This window comes from Haemaphysalis longicornis, unplaced genomic scaffold, assembly GCF_048455015.1.
Source record: "Haemaphysalis longicornis isolate Haplotype H1 unplaced genomic scaffold, Haemaphysalis longicornis Haplotype H1 scaffold_9, whole genome shotgun sequence".
NCBI lineage: Eukaryota > Metazoa > Arthropoda > Arachnida > Ixodida > Ixodidae > Haemaphysalis > Haemaphysalis longicornis.
Genome location: NW_027526460.1, coordinates 21,026,111 through 21,040,368, shown reverse-complemented (window position 1 = coordinate 21,040,368; position 14,258 = coordinate 21,026,111). Strand labels below are relative to the sequence as shown.

Here is a 14,258-nt window from a genome sequence, read left to right as displayed (position 1 = left end):
CGATATAGAATGGCGGATGGTAAGTTCAGCGAGCATCGAAGAACGAGTGAGAGACGTGAACATAAGCACGCCACTCCATCTCGCCGCCCAGCGAGTCTCCCCCAAGTGAGGCGGACGGCAGGTCACGACGGCGAGTACGGCACAACAATAGGGCGCGTTGCGCGGACGGCCACATCAGCTATTGATTGATTGATTGATTGATTGATTGATTGATTGATTGATTGATTGATTGATTGATTGATTGATTGATTGATTGATTGATTGATTGATTGATTGATTGATTGATTGTAGGGTTTAAGGCGCCAACGCAACGTAGGCGATGATGCGCGCCGTAGTGGAGGGCTTCGGATTAATTTTGACCACCTTGGGATCTTTAACGTGAGTTGAAATCTCGAACACACGAGCGTTTTTACTTTTCGCTTCCATCAAAAAGCTGCCGCCGCGGCAGGGATTCGAACCCGCGTCCTCGAGCTCTTCTTTCCCATTCGTTTTGATAAAAGCGCATTCGCAAAAGTCTACAATTATGTACGGCGCCGTAATGTTACCATGCGCATCTCAGCATAAAAGTCCACCCGCAGACGTGCGAGGTTTCTTTCTTGTGCTGAAGTTGCTAAAGAAAAGCTGCCGCTTTTCATAGAACTGCCTAACACGTTTTTTTTTTGTTTTTGCTTCACTCTCGCTATTAGTTGTCCTCTCCGGGAATTTTTTATATCATCTTATATTGCTTCGCCTTTGCTAGTGCATTTCAATGTCGATAAGTTCGAAACCGCGCTATAAATGGAACTAGCGAAACCGAAATCGATTCTAAAAAAAGTTTCGAATATACGATAAATACATCACTGGCTTGATGGTTGAGCATGCATGGTTTGAATGACGGATAAGAAGCCCAGCATGGCGAATTTCTGCATAAATATTTTCCCTTGTGAAGCTGTTTACAGAAGCCCTGTGGTGGCGCTTACTGGTGTCGCACTCTTCTGATTACGGATGACGGGTTACAGAGACGGCGCTTGTGCTAGGTCGCACCACATGGCCCTGTTGTTGCCATAAAACGTCCTCCACCACGCCTCGTCTAGATACGTGTCGAGTGCAGCCCGGACGATGGAATACTGAGAGGGCACGCGTGCTGCTCGTTCTCGAAGTAAAGCCTGTTTTCATCTCCCTCCGACTGCAAAAACGGGCCCCTACGGAAAGGGTTCCGTAATAAGTCTCTCCTCCACCGAATTCCGCTTCTCTTCCGCATAAACGGTTTTTTGGCGAACGGAACCCCTTGCGTTTGCGCCCGTTTTTGCGGTGCCGAGAGAGAAGGAAACAGATCCTACCGATGCGTGATAGCGATGCTGAAGGCCGCCCTGCGATGACTGCACTGGTTGGTTCCGCGCGGAACAAGATGCCCGCGAGCTGCCGGTAGCTGTGTTATTTATTAAACCAAAGCTTTGTTCGTGGGACCGATGACGTCCCGTCAAAAAACTAATGCATTTCCCCATAGACCGGTTAGTCGACTGAAAAGCTCTGACAAGATCTCCGGACACACGGCGCGTGCGTGAAACCGAACTTCCATTATGTCAAAACGGTGGCTTGAAAATTGCGAGAAAAGAACGGTTCTAGATAAGAAAATACACGCATCGATCATGAAGTAGGAATACAGTAGTGTACCTTTATCTCATAAACCACGTATCGGTATACATTGAGGTCATTCGTAGGTGCGTTACTTAGTGCGCGAAAAATCGTCGCACGGGTTCGTTCTTCGTTTGCGAATTGGGTCTTTGAAGCTTTGACGATCGATTGGACGCATTTTCAGCGAAGGTTGGACGTAATTTTAGGGTTTCGCGCTTCGCTCAACTTTATTTAGGAAGGGGTGGTAAATTTTCACTGCACTGGATGGTCCGCGCGAAAGGAGATGACCGCAAGCTTCCGGTACCTGTGTTATTTTTTGTGTGTGTGCATCAGTCTGTGCTACATCGCTCCAAGCAAACGCGACACTCACTGTGAAACCGCTGCTTTTTGCCATATAGTGGTTCGGAAATTAGCGCAGCTTTTCTCAGCTTTGGGTATTCTTCAGAACGTTTGCCTCTGCTCCTAGCTTAACTAACGCACGGTCACTTTAACCGGCAACCTTGTTAGCGGGGGGAAAAAAGTAAAGGAGACCATTTTAACACGAAAGTATTTTATTCCGGGATTCACGAAGATATCACTTACGCCATATTCGTCACGGAAGTGACGCCAGTACAACGAAGCAAGCGGCTTGTAAAGGGTGCACCCCTGCACACAGGGTCTTCTTGCGGGGAAGCAACCTTTAGTACTAAAGAGTACGTTATACTTAGGGCTGTTCGTTTTCGGGTTTTATATTTTAACACCAAAGTGTTTTATGCCGGGATGCTTCAAGATTTCACTGACTTCATATCCGTCACGGAAATGACGCCAGTACACCCTTGCCGAAGCGACCCGGCAGCAGGACGCCGCTCGCCAAGCACACCCACAAGACAGCCGCAGACACGCAAACCATGCTCAGCTGCAGATTTCGCTGCACATTTCACTTTCCTGTTTTACCGATTCCTAAGGCAGAGGAATCAACCACAGTTTTTTTTTTAACGTAACGTTTAGTCGCACGCTATTAATGAACTCGATAATAATTTTGAAAGGGGGCACATAAGGTACACCCAAGTCCGCGGACAAAGGTGTTTTGGGGTTTTTACTCATACAACTAAAAAGAAAACTTCGTTGTGGCCTCTTTTCGTATTACCGAACCCGTCAGCGAAAAGATAACGATGCACACACACCTTGCTCTAGTACGTTTAACCGACGTGACATTTAGTGCTGCCTATGCGACTCGGGATTAGTTCGCCCCGTAGAAGTGTCGCTTCTTGTACAGAACGCCGCTTCGTCGCTATTAGGCACGTTGCGCTGATGTTTGTCTCGCATGCAGCAGCGCTGTTTTCTATATCCTTATGGTTCGGGTGGTCATTTCTTGTAGGAAAGATGCCAGGAATATCACGGGCTCGGTTCGTAGCATTCGTATTACGTAAGTGTCGGCGCCCTGTCCTAGACTGCAACAACCGGGATTATCGTGAGTCACGCACGGGCGCCCACACAGAGAAGGCGTCTAAGGTATCGTCATGATAACAAGGCCGAGAAGAAACAGCTTAAGTGGAGCAGGCGAAAATACGTCAGTCGCTGCTATTGTAGCCGACCAGTCAGATTGCAGATAGTACAAATGGCAGGGAGGATCCGATGCATTCATCACGGGCGTCTTTCTTTACACCGTGTCTCAGTGTCGACCCCATAGATTGTTGGCACGGCATGCTGCAGGCAGTGGGTGATAACTGCTCGAGAAATCTGTACCGGTGGGGCAATCGGCTGCTGTAAAAATAACTGGAAGCTGGAATCCGCGCGAAAAATGTTTCTGAACCAGCGATTATTTGTTGATTAGCATGGATGCAATGCAATCGGTTCGTAACATCGCAACTCGCCAGCTTGCTTCAAGCAGACTCGATAAAAAGATGTTGCTCATTTAATAGCACTTCATTTTTTTGTAAGTGGTTGCCACTGAAACCGAAGGAGTACATGCGCACAATGTTTATTAGAAATAAATTGTGAGCTTGAAGTTAGCTCCGGAACTACAACCTCGATTCAAGTTGTGGTGGAAAATCACCTTTGTGATTTTTATTAGGCACGCTTGTACAAAGATCGCGCATTCAAGCTTCAAAGCGGGTCATTATTAGGAAACGACACGAAACATAGCAGAAGACTAGCAGACGCTCCGATGACGCGATGCGCGCGCTGAAAGCAAATTCTGGCTTGACATGCACAGCGCATGCGTGATGCTTCGCGCTGCTCACGGTAGGCTGCTCTGATAGTACTGGCGGCCACGCGCTCCCGTTTTCACCCTTAGCGAGCTCACCACTGTACCTGGCTCAGGTCACGCACACTGAAATGCAAAATGTTTATTCCGCGCTCAAGGGTTATTTTTAAATCCTAAGATTTAATTTATATCTGGCCAAGAAGCGCTTCTGCTAGCGATCAAGCCTAAATTCTCGTGAAAGTGACTCGAAATCACGAGCTCGCCACCTAAATAAGAGCGGAATGTGATCAGCTTGTGGGGCTCGTCCGGCGGGTTGGCCGTAGAGCAAGTAACGGTGGCGTAGAGTGAGTGTGTGCGTGTCTGTGCGTGCGTGCGTGTCGGCGTGTGTGTGTGTGTGCGTGTCTGCGTGTGTGTGCGTGCGTGTGTGTGTGTGCGTGTGCGTGTGTGCGTGCGTGTGTGTGCGTGCGTGCGCGTGTGCGTGCGTGTGCGTGTGTGTGCGTGCGTGTGTGTGCGTGTGTGTGTGTGTGTGTGTGTGTGTGTGTGTGTGTGTGTGTGTGTGTGTGTGTGTTTGGGGGAGGGGGGTGTTGGAGTGAAAATAGAACGAACGAAAAGAGGAGCAGAACGGAAGGGCCGTAATACTGTTTGCTACAAAAGATGCCCCCTGCAATGGATGCCCACTTCTCTTCGTTTTTTTTTTTTGCCCGAAAGCGGTCACCGCGCATTCTCATGACCTACTTTCACCTACAGAGGCAGAAACGAACAAATGGCTAACGGCCTGTCAGGTTGTGGCCACCTTAAATATTGCGAACGGGCGCTTCGAGAGAGACAAGTGATCAATATACGAGCACTAGCGGTGCTCAGCGAGCCTGTGTCGACGGTCAATGCCAGAAGCAGAACCGGCCAGGAGCGCACAAGACGAGCGGAAGGACGAGCTCGCTCTATCGCGGCCGGTACTCACGAGACGGTTCTTCCGTGACTCAGCGCGGTAGGCGTCCCCTGGGAGCCGCAGCCGGCGTCGACGGCACCTGCCCGAGGACGTCTATAAATACGGAGGGGCTCGCGTGGTGGGGTGCGCACCTGCTCAAGTGCTGCCGTGAGCCGTACCTCCTCGTAGCCGCCAGTGGCTCAGACCCGTGCGCTCAGGCTGCGAAGACGATCGGCGGAAGCTTTTTTACCCGTCCAAGCTTAAGGCTTGTATAAGGGCTGCTGCGCCATGGGTGGGGAGTAGTGGTCGATAACCTTGTTGGTGCATCCAGGCCTAATAAGGGCCGGCGCAAACCATTCAGACTCCGTGCACGCGACAGTTTGAGCAGCCCATGGTAGTGATTGATAAGGGATGTTTTGCTCTCGTAGCGCTACACTGGCTGACCGCAAAAAACTACTAAGAAAAAGAGGTGTGCTATGGTCGACAATACTAATGGAGTTGTAAATTTACCTTCCAATTGGGATTTGGTTTTCGAAACGTCTGCATTGAATGTAGTAAGGTGGCTATGTTGTGTGCCCTTAAACGCATGCCGGTCCTATTTCTGCTCGTGAGCGTTTTCGGCATCCGACCCCTGGGAATCGTCTTGAAGGGAATTGGGCTTGCATAGCCGTAGTCAGTAGGAAAACGCTCTGCAGTGGGTTCTTTATGAATGAGGCCGAAAGGAAGAACACCGTGGACTTGCATTCATGAAGGGGCTACGAATCAGCGCGCCGCTGTGCCGCAAGCTTCGTGCAGCGCTTTTCTGCTTTGCGGCGGAGCCTCCACTACGTGCGCCTTTCGAGTGGGCGCCCCTGTGTCGGTGACTGAGGCTTGCAGCGACAGCCGAAGGATCCCAACAAGCCGCTAAATGTCTGGTAAAGGCCAAACCGCTGGCGCCTCGCTGTCTGCGTGATTCAAACTTCGGCGGCGGCAACGCGACGTGTGGCTACATGCCCGAAGGACGCGGATACCGTTGCGGAGACCTCCTTTCTTCCCTCTCTCGCACTCAGCGTGCGCCGCTACTACCGACCTCTCACGAATTCTGGACAGAGCATTGTGTGTGTCTGTACCATGTCGCGCCGTGTGCAGAAACCAGAAGGAACGCTTGTTTGACTCTTAGCGCTTTGGGTATAAATAAGAGCCCCTGAACGCTGAACTTGCGTGAAGTTCATTCCTGTTGGAGCAGTGAATCAATGCTGTCACTTTGCTCGAGTCCTGTACTGTAACCTCGCCCGTTAGGGCATTGTTCTTGTCTTGCCTCGGCTCATTTCTCGCCATGCAGCAAGCCAGTTACGTTTGCCTCCGGCTTTTCAGCAACATTGGCTGACCGCTCGCTTCACCACGCTACCATGCGCATGACGGAGGTGACGGATCTCGGCTCGGGACGCCTGCCCGAACGCAACAAAGGGTGTTCGTATCCGCAGAGGGTCCTGTACAAAGACATAAAGGAAAGTCGAGGGGGTAGAGGGGGGGGGGGGGTCGCGTAAATCAAGCGGGCAGGTAAAGTTGGTCGAATATTAATAGGAACGAAGAGAGGGATAAGAGGCTCAGTGAGAAGGGAAGAGTAAGTTTCTTCGATTGTGTACAGCACTTTGCTTCAAGTGTACGCGTGTTTGTGTGCGTTTCCCCGTGGGCTAATCCCGTGTGCACACAACATACTTCTTCCTTCTTCGTGTGCCGATCAGCACTCCTTGTGTCTCTCCGAAACACAAAAGCGAGTTTCTATGTGATGAGCACTCAACGCCTTAATGTTCTTCGTCAGTGCACACAAGCCATGGATTCGCAGTCATCGTGCATGATGTGACCCGTTACGGTCTTGCGTCCGCTTGCACTTAGCCGCTTGAACCCTGATTCAATGCGGCAGCTTCAATCTACGATTCGGCAGTGCGAGGTTAGAGGCGCGCTCGACAAAAAAAATGGAGCTGGGCTAGCGCAACTGCGAAACAATATTCTGCAATCGTATTTATGATCAGTCCGCAAACGTATCAGGCGTGCCACTGAGAGGAATCGCTAGCTGGTAACATTGGCCACGAATGATTGTGTTTCCTGTCGTCTTTGATACCTGTAAAACGTAACACACTGTTGAGAGGGCATCTTTTATTTATGCTCAGACTAACAGAATGGCAACGTGCGGCTTAGAGTTAGTCCTGTCTCCGAGGTGGAGCGCTCGCCCTTCTCTCTCTCTCTCTCTCTCTCTCTCTCTCTCTCTCTCTCTCTCTCTCTCTCTCTCTCTCTCTCTCTCTCTCTCTCTCTCTCTCTCTCTCTCTCTCTCTCTCTCTCTCTCTCTCTCTCTCTCTCTCTCTCTCTGTTGCTTGTTTTTTGTCTCGAGGCGGAACAGGCCGAGAGAAAGAGCGCGTTCTGCGTGTCTGTCATGGCCAGGAAGCCAGCTCTTCTGGTTATGCACCGTGATAGTCGGGTGGGCCGTCGGAGGCGAGAGAAAGACGCAGTACAGCGGTGAGTCACTCCGCCTGTTCCTTTTGTTTGAGCGCCGTGGAGGACCTCCTGCCGGCACTGAGAAAACAAGAGCGGCTGCGAGAGGAACACGAGCCGCGTCCCGGATCCAGAAGCAAAGCCGATGAAAGCAATCCAACGGGGGAAAATAAATCCTGCGCTAAAAACTACTCGCGCATGCGCGGAGCGGAGGAAGTGCTGAAAGCTGCGCTCGTGGGAATTGCCATCGCTTTTTTTTTTTCTTTATCCCTCTCGTACATATGCGAGCGGCTGACGTCATACGTCGGATTTGGAATGCATACCGTCTGGGCCGCGCCTGCCTTGTTTGCGAGCCCAGCTTGCGCTCGAAACAATACGAATAACGCCGGGGTGCCCGAAATGTGTGCTTATTCAGCGGGTTGCGTCAAGTAAAATGGACTCGTTCGCGGATGGAGGGCTGGTCGATTGAAAGCGTTCGCCTGTCGGACATGGCAGGCAACGCATCGGTTAGGCTGAGTTTGTCGGTATGTTTGTTTTGTGGGGATGCACTTCACGGTTTCAAGCTGACGTTGGAGATTTAATGGATAAAGACAGAAAGGTGGAAATGCCCGAAAACCTTTATATTTTTAAACTTTCGCCGGAATTGATCGTTTGCGGAAAGGTAGAGACAACTTGGAACAGTGACCTCGGCGAGAAACACGTAGACAAACACAGATGGACCTTCCTGCTGCTGTTTCGTTTCAGGGAGAACGTAAATACTACGTACGGAACGTTCGTTCCGTGAGAAAAAAATGGCAGGGGCTGTAGATAAGAATTGGGGAGTTCAAGCTTAAATTTGTGGAAGCAGAAATAAGGTATACATGCTGAAAAAGATGCTGCACCGTTCTTACTCTCCGTCCGTGGAAAAGTTTTTTTTGGGGGGCGCCCCAATTAAGAGGTGCTTTTCTTTTGCGCGGAAACAAAGCCAGGCCGCGTGTTCTCCAGCGGTGAAATCACTGCAGTCAGGGTTATTTGCATCGCTCTTGCTTCGATGGCCAATTCAACAAATTTGATGGTCAACGAAATGATCAATTTGTCGTTATCGTTTAAGCTGCGTCGGGGTGAAATACCGCAGTGTTGCGCCGTTTCGCGTAGTGTAGAATCATATTACGAGGTTTGTTCGCCTCCGTTCGGAAGCGAGATTGCCTAGGTTTCAACTGTCATTCAACTTCCTAGCGCCATTCTCTCCCGTGTTGGCCAAAAAAAAGCCCATGTTTTGGGACGAAATACAGATAGCGATGAGCAAACACAGCCTGCGAAGCCTATTTGTTTCTTGTATAATTTTTGTCACGCCGGTGCGAAAAAAATGGCGAGAAGTTTCAACGTGTTGACCAGCCAAACGCAAACATGACGTCAAAATGATTGCGCTACGCGTGAATCATGCGCACCTTATTATGACATCATATTGAATGACCAATCACCGCTTCCATCCTACACTTGATTTATTTGAATGTACAGGGTTTAACGCGCCGACGCAAACCAGCGATAAGGCGCGCCGAAGTGTAGGGCTCCGGATTAATTTTGACCACCTGGGGATCTCTAACGCGCGCGGAAATCACGAACACGCGGGCGTTTTTGCTTTTCGCCTCCATCAGAAAAGCGGCCGCTGCGGCCGGGAATCAAACCCGCGTCCTTGTGCTCAGCAGCACAACGCCTCAGCCACTGAGCCACCGCGGTGAATCCCATCCGACGCTTCGGCTATGCACTGGTTAACGAAGGGGAGGGGGGGGGGGGGGGTAAACTCATGATCACTAGGGTCCTGCGGTGTCATTACTGATTTATGCCGATCCCCCTTGTGCCCATTTCCCCCCATTGCAGACGGGGGTGACGTCTCTTCGTTCTTCCTTGTTACCTGGTAGCGGCTGTCGCGACTCGCACGCCGAGAAATTCGCCCGCGCGCTTTTTATCCACACACCCGATCGTTCGTGCCGGCTGTGTAAGTAACCTGCTCCATGTGTGCGCCCCAGTGAGGGAAAGAGGCCATAACAAATTGGCTTCGAGCGCCGACCGACTCCTTTCAACTGTTTCCACACAAATCGTGTTAGTCACGCGACTGTAACAGGGCCACGCGGTCGACGGAACCCTGACGTCAGCAATTGATTCACGGATCTCTCGCTGCCCCGCGCGACAGCCGCGCATTGGGGAGAAACCAGCCGCACGCACTCGCCTGCCATTTATTCACAGACTTGTACCGGACGGCCTCTCGTCGGCAGTGAAACTTGCGTTTGCAGCTTCGAGTCCGCTGTATTTGTAAGCTGCAGCTTGATTTATTCAAAGTCGGGAACACTTAAACTTGCGTGCATAGCTTCGACGTACACACACGCATACTCCCGGCGGCGACCCGGTGCGTGTGTGTGACAAGAAAGCCGTTCAAAAACCATAAATTTTGTTGCGACGCCGCGTTTCGGATGGGCTATCGTTTATCAATTATGATACAACCTACGAGTTACACCATATTTGAAGGCGCTACGCATTTCTGTATGCGTTAAAAAAAAGAAGTCACGAGGACACACAATATGCAAGTGCGCATCGCCTACTAAGTTCGCTTCTGGAAGTATGTCCTCCTGGTGGTCTGTGTGTGTGTGTGTGTGTTCGTGTGCGCGTGCGCGTGCGCGTGCGTGTGCGCCCGCGCATATAGCGATAATTGTCTGTTGTACGGGAGCGTGCTGGTACCTGAAGTGAGGCAATGAGGGCAAACTACTTCATCAAACTTTTATTCGTTATTGTTTTGGATAAACAAAAGGTAAAAGAGCCTGTTGGCACTTTCGATGAACCGCTATAAATTTTTCGAACAATAGTCATTTCGTGTGAGTAGAGAATACGATTTTATTGCTTCGACAGGTTCAGTGACTTCTACGAACCCAACTTCCGGTTATGGTTTGTCTTTTTTAGCGCGTTCATGGTTTTATTCTTGCTTTAAATATCCGTTTACAGTTATAAAAATCTTTTGGCCGGTTCGTACGCTTTTTACTGTTTAAAGCGAAAATAAGGTCGGTGAAATCACAAAAATTGGACACAGTGCTCCTTAGATAGACAAGAACCTTGAGGGAAAATGGTGCTATTTTTGTTTGTGCATACGAATACTCTAGTCGTGAAGCAGGGTTATTAGAAATCGCAGAAAGAAAAAAGAAAATGAAAACAGTAGATGTAATTACCTCAGCGCAGGCAAGTATTTTCGCCGTGTTGCTGTTCCGGTATTTTTACTCCCACGAATGAAATAAAATATTGTTATCAAAAATTTCGCCACCAAGGTATGTGTAAACAATGTAGACAAAATGCAAGTTTATTTCGTCATAAAAAGCTGTCTTGGCCCATTATCAACGATGCCATTGTTAACGTAAAATTCCGATGACAAAGCTAGGAAAAAGATCAGAGGAAGCAGTGGTGACTCAACAGTACTTTTTTGCCGTTACCTTATGACGTCATTTGGTTTTGGTTGTGTGGTCGGCGGCCGCTGAGAAAAGCTCCCTCCATCTAGTAAAAAGGCATCTAGTTCCGTTTTATCGTGTCACTTAAATTCTTTCGGGCAGTTAACACGCCAATATTGTTTTTAATGTTCCCCAGTTACGTCACTGTTCACATCGTATAGCCCAAAGTGTGTACATTTCTTGTATTTGGGATCTTTTTAAGGCGAGAAAACGTATTTTGGGACTGTGATTGAGAAGAGTGAGTTACCAAAGGCTTGTTCTTTCCCGTGAAACAAATTGGATTGGATGGGAAAACCATTTATTGATTTTGCAGTAAAATCTGCATGCAGTCTTCAGACGGGGCCTACGTCGTCTTCCTGACCCCAACGGTTATATTTTCTCTTTTTCGCCCCTTTAAACCGATGGCCTGTTGCAGCCGGACTCGGTAATGCAATCTCTAAATAAAGTGTACAATGCGAAATTCAGTTATAGAGCCCGTGTATAGAGCCCGTCCATAATTTCCGTGCGTGTATATGCGTCGGCAACTTCCTTACACGAAATGTTTGACGGATTGCACGCACGCACGCATTGCACGATTTGAAACATTCTGCAAAAACGTCACCATCATCATCATCATCACCACCATCATCATCATCCTATCTAATCCCACTGCAGGGAAAAGGTCTATCCCAGTAATCTACAATTATCCCGGTCCTGGGTTAACTACGGTCAATCTATACCCGCAAACTTCTTAATCTCATCTGCCCATCTAACCTTCTTGCCCTCTCTAGGTATCCACTGTGTTACACTTAAGGACCAACGGTTACCTGCAATCAGGACTGCATACGTTTAAATCTGAATAAAGCATGCATTTCTCACTTATGTTTCAACATCTCTCCACCAAATGTACACGCCTGCGTTAATCGATAATGTGACACTGGCCGCCACCGAAAAAAAAAAAGTGTTCACAGTAAAGTAGTTATTCAGTGCTTTTTTTTTTCGTTTAAATCACAAGTACGGCTTTTACTGCGTTTCAACATCACTGTCGTCATGGTTGTCACGGTCGCGATCGTTATCCTGTTTTTCCACTGCAGGATATCCTGTGTCAGCTGGGGAAGTATCTTTACGCTTTGATAACAGCTGCCCTACCCTTGGTCCTTTCACATTCACTGTGTGTCTTTTCTGCATATTTCGTAACGGCCTGGGATGTTGTGCTGGTGGACGAGGCGATTGGCGCGCCAGTAATTTACGTCGCTGTGTGGGAACGCGATTCCGATACTACGGCCGTCCATCTTCCTGTTGCGAAAACGGACCTAAACAGAAGGGGATCCGTACTCCCAAAAAATCGTGACCTTATTCCGCTCTGTGAAGGTATCGGATGAGCGGCGAAGTTGAGGCGACGCAGAATTCTGAACAAAGGTACGAACTCATTTATTGTCGTGATCGGTGGTCATTATTGGGTCATTCCTTCTTGGTCGTGATGGGGTTACGACGGCTTTGCGGTCGCTATTGTACATACTGATCGGCTTTGGTACACCCTTGGGCACGTTCTTATCCAGAGTCTAATCTGTGCACGAGCGGTTGGGGAGTGGTGGGGTTCGCGCAATTTGTGTGCTACTAGAAGTTAAAGCACTGTAACACAAATTGCGTCAGCCGCTTGTTGTCCAGTGTGGAGATGTTGGATGTTGAAATCACCAACCATGATGATGGGCTTGGTGTTTTTATTTCTGACCCAATCAAAGTGCGCTGACGTGAGAGTCTCGATCTGGCTCTTATCGCGCACACATTACAACATCTCGCGCTATGGACGGCTCCTCGCTGCAGAGGCAAACAAACGCACATGCACGAACGCCTCGCGCAATGGAACGCACCGTGCTCCAGATGCACGTGCGTGGAGCCTTGGCAGGTTTGGTTCGCGCACATGGAAAATATGCGGAACTTTAGCCACAAGCAGCTTCGCAGTAAAAACGGTGATACGGCACAGAGGCCGAATTCGGTCGACGAGCGACTTTTTACGGAACGCAATCTGTTGATGCCCGTTCAGGACCGGTGGTTGCTGCGAACAATGTTGAGAATATTTTGATACCATTGAGTTGTGAAATCAGCAACACTGAGATACACTAATGTTACCACACGAAAGTTTGCTCGCAAAATCTGCAGAATTACCGTGTTTTTCAGTGACATTGTTTTGAAGTGATATCTTTCCATTCTCAGGCGTTGCGGCCTCGGCTATTATTATTGAAATGCATTCTCCTCTTACGTGAGAACTTTGCCAATGTGCTTAATTAAGTCGCTCGCCCATGTGTTCACATCATCTTAAATAATATGTTGTATTCGTGAATGTTGCGCACGTCATCAACGTTCCTGGCCCAGCGGCCTGGAACTCCCATGAGCGAACCTTTTTTTATTTCTTTAGTTAGTTTTTACTAGCGAACTGCGAAATGACACGTCTAACATTTAACTAAAGTTGATTAACACCATGTACAGGAACAAAAATTGAACCGTCAGTACTTCAAGCCCATAGCACTGACCCTCACAACCTGGTTATACTTAGCAGCTCGGTAAATCAGTGGCTGCTTTGTTGGCTGTATTTTAAAACCCCGCTCGTAACTCTACGATGTGTAGCTATACTCTCCTCAAACACCTTTTTATGGCCGTATAGTTCAGCTATCTTAGACTGGGGTGCTTATATGGCACTACTTCATGTAGCACGTGACAAAATTGTCAGACAAAACGTAACATCGTTGGCCAGAAAAGGGCGTCGATTCTAACCTTCAGTGTGAGAAATTCTCGGTAAAAGGAAGAATGTTCGAAAAAAAAATGAAATGAGTCCGAAGGACGTTGTAGGGCAGTGCATCTAACGAAAATATACTTTGGTTCGCTGCACTGACGATGACCGGGCGTCCTGGACCTGGTGGCGTGCCACATGCTGCATGCAGCACCTGGACACAACCATCTCCGCCCTTCCGCGTTATCGCACGGATCGTGCAGCCGAAGAATAACTGCTCGTGTTATCGTCCTTCGGTCGAGTTGTCGAGTGGACTGCTCTGCGATAAGGCGAGAAAAGTAGCTGGCGCGATACGGACGGCATGATTGCGCCGCGGTCGCCCCGAGGCGAACGCTGACAGTCCCTCACGGCGCACACTTCTTCCCTGCCGTGTCGTCGTGCTCATTGGCTGCCTCGGCCCGCTTAGTCGGACGTGTCCTGGTTCCGGCCAATGAGAGGACGCGTGGTGCGTGACTCCATTGATGACCTGCGGTTGTCTCAGAGAGGGTGAAAGCCGTCCCTGTCGAGATTGTCGGCCGGCGGGCGATCTGTCCGGCTCGGACTCCTAGGACGAGGCTTTGCGTCCACGCCGGGGATACACGAAGACGAGCTGTCGTCGCCATTAATCCGCGAAAGTTGACCCAATGAGGATACGCTTGTCGCACAGCCGAAGGTGAGCGTTCTCGTTGGAACTTCGGAGCACCGCTTCAACCCGTTAGCCTTGCGAGTTGTGGGCAATAACGTAGTCACAGGGGCATCACGCACGCAGCGCTGTACGACAGGAATAATATCGCTTCGTTGTGATGTAAATAATAACCGAACCTCCTCCAATGGAGGTCAATACAAAGCAAG

The 14,258-nt window shown here is 49.4% G+C and overlaps 1 protein-coding gene across 17 annotated transcripts in view; it reads left to right on the top strand.

Annotated features, from left to right (window-relative positions):
• The window catches only part of Pmca (plasma membrane calcium-transporting ATPase 3), a 283,076-nt gene that overhangs the window by 186,626 nt on the left and 82,192 nt on the right, over positions 1-14,258 (top strand). For 2 of the 17 annotated variants that reach the window (XM_077682977.1, XM_077682980.1), the window contains exon 1: positions 13,816-14,079. The exons of 14 other annotated variants lie outside the window; for them this stretch is intronic. The gene's annotated coding sequence lies outside the window, so the exon portion shown is untranslated. Of the gene's footprint in view, positions 1-11,858; positions 12,059-13,815; positions 14,080-14,258 lie in introns of those variants that run through there. One more of the 17 variants, XM_077682981.1, reaches the window with a different exon arrangement.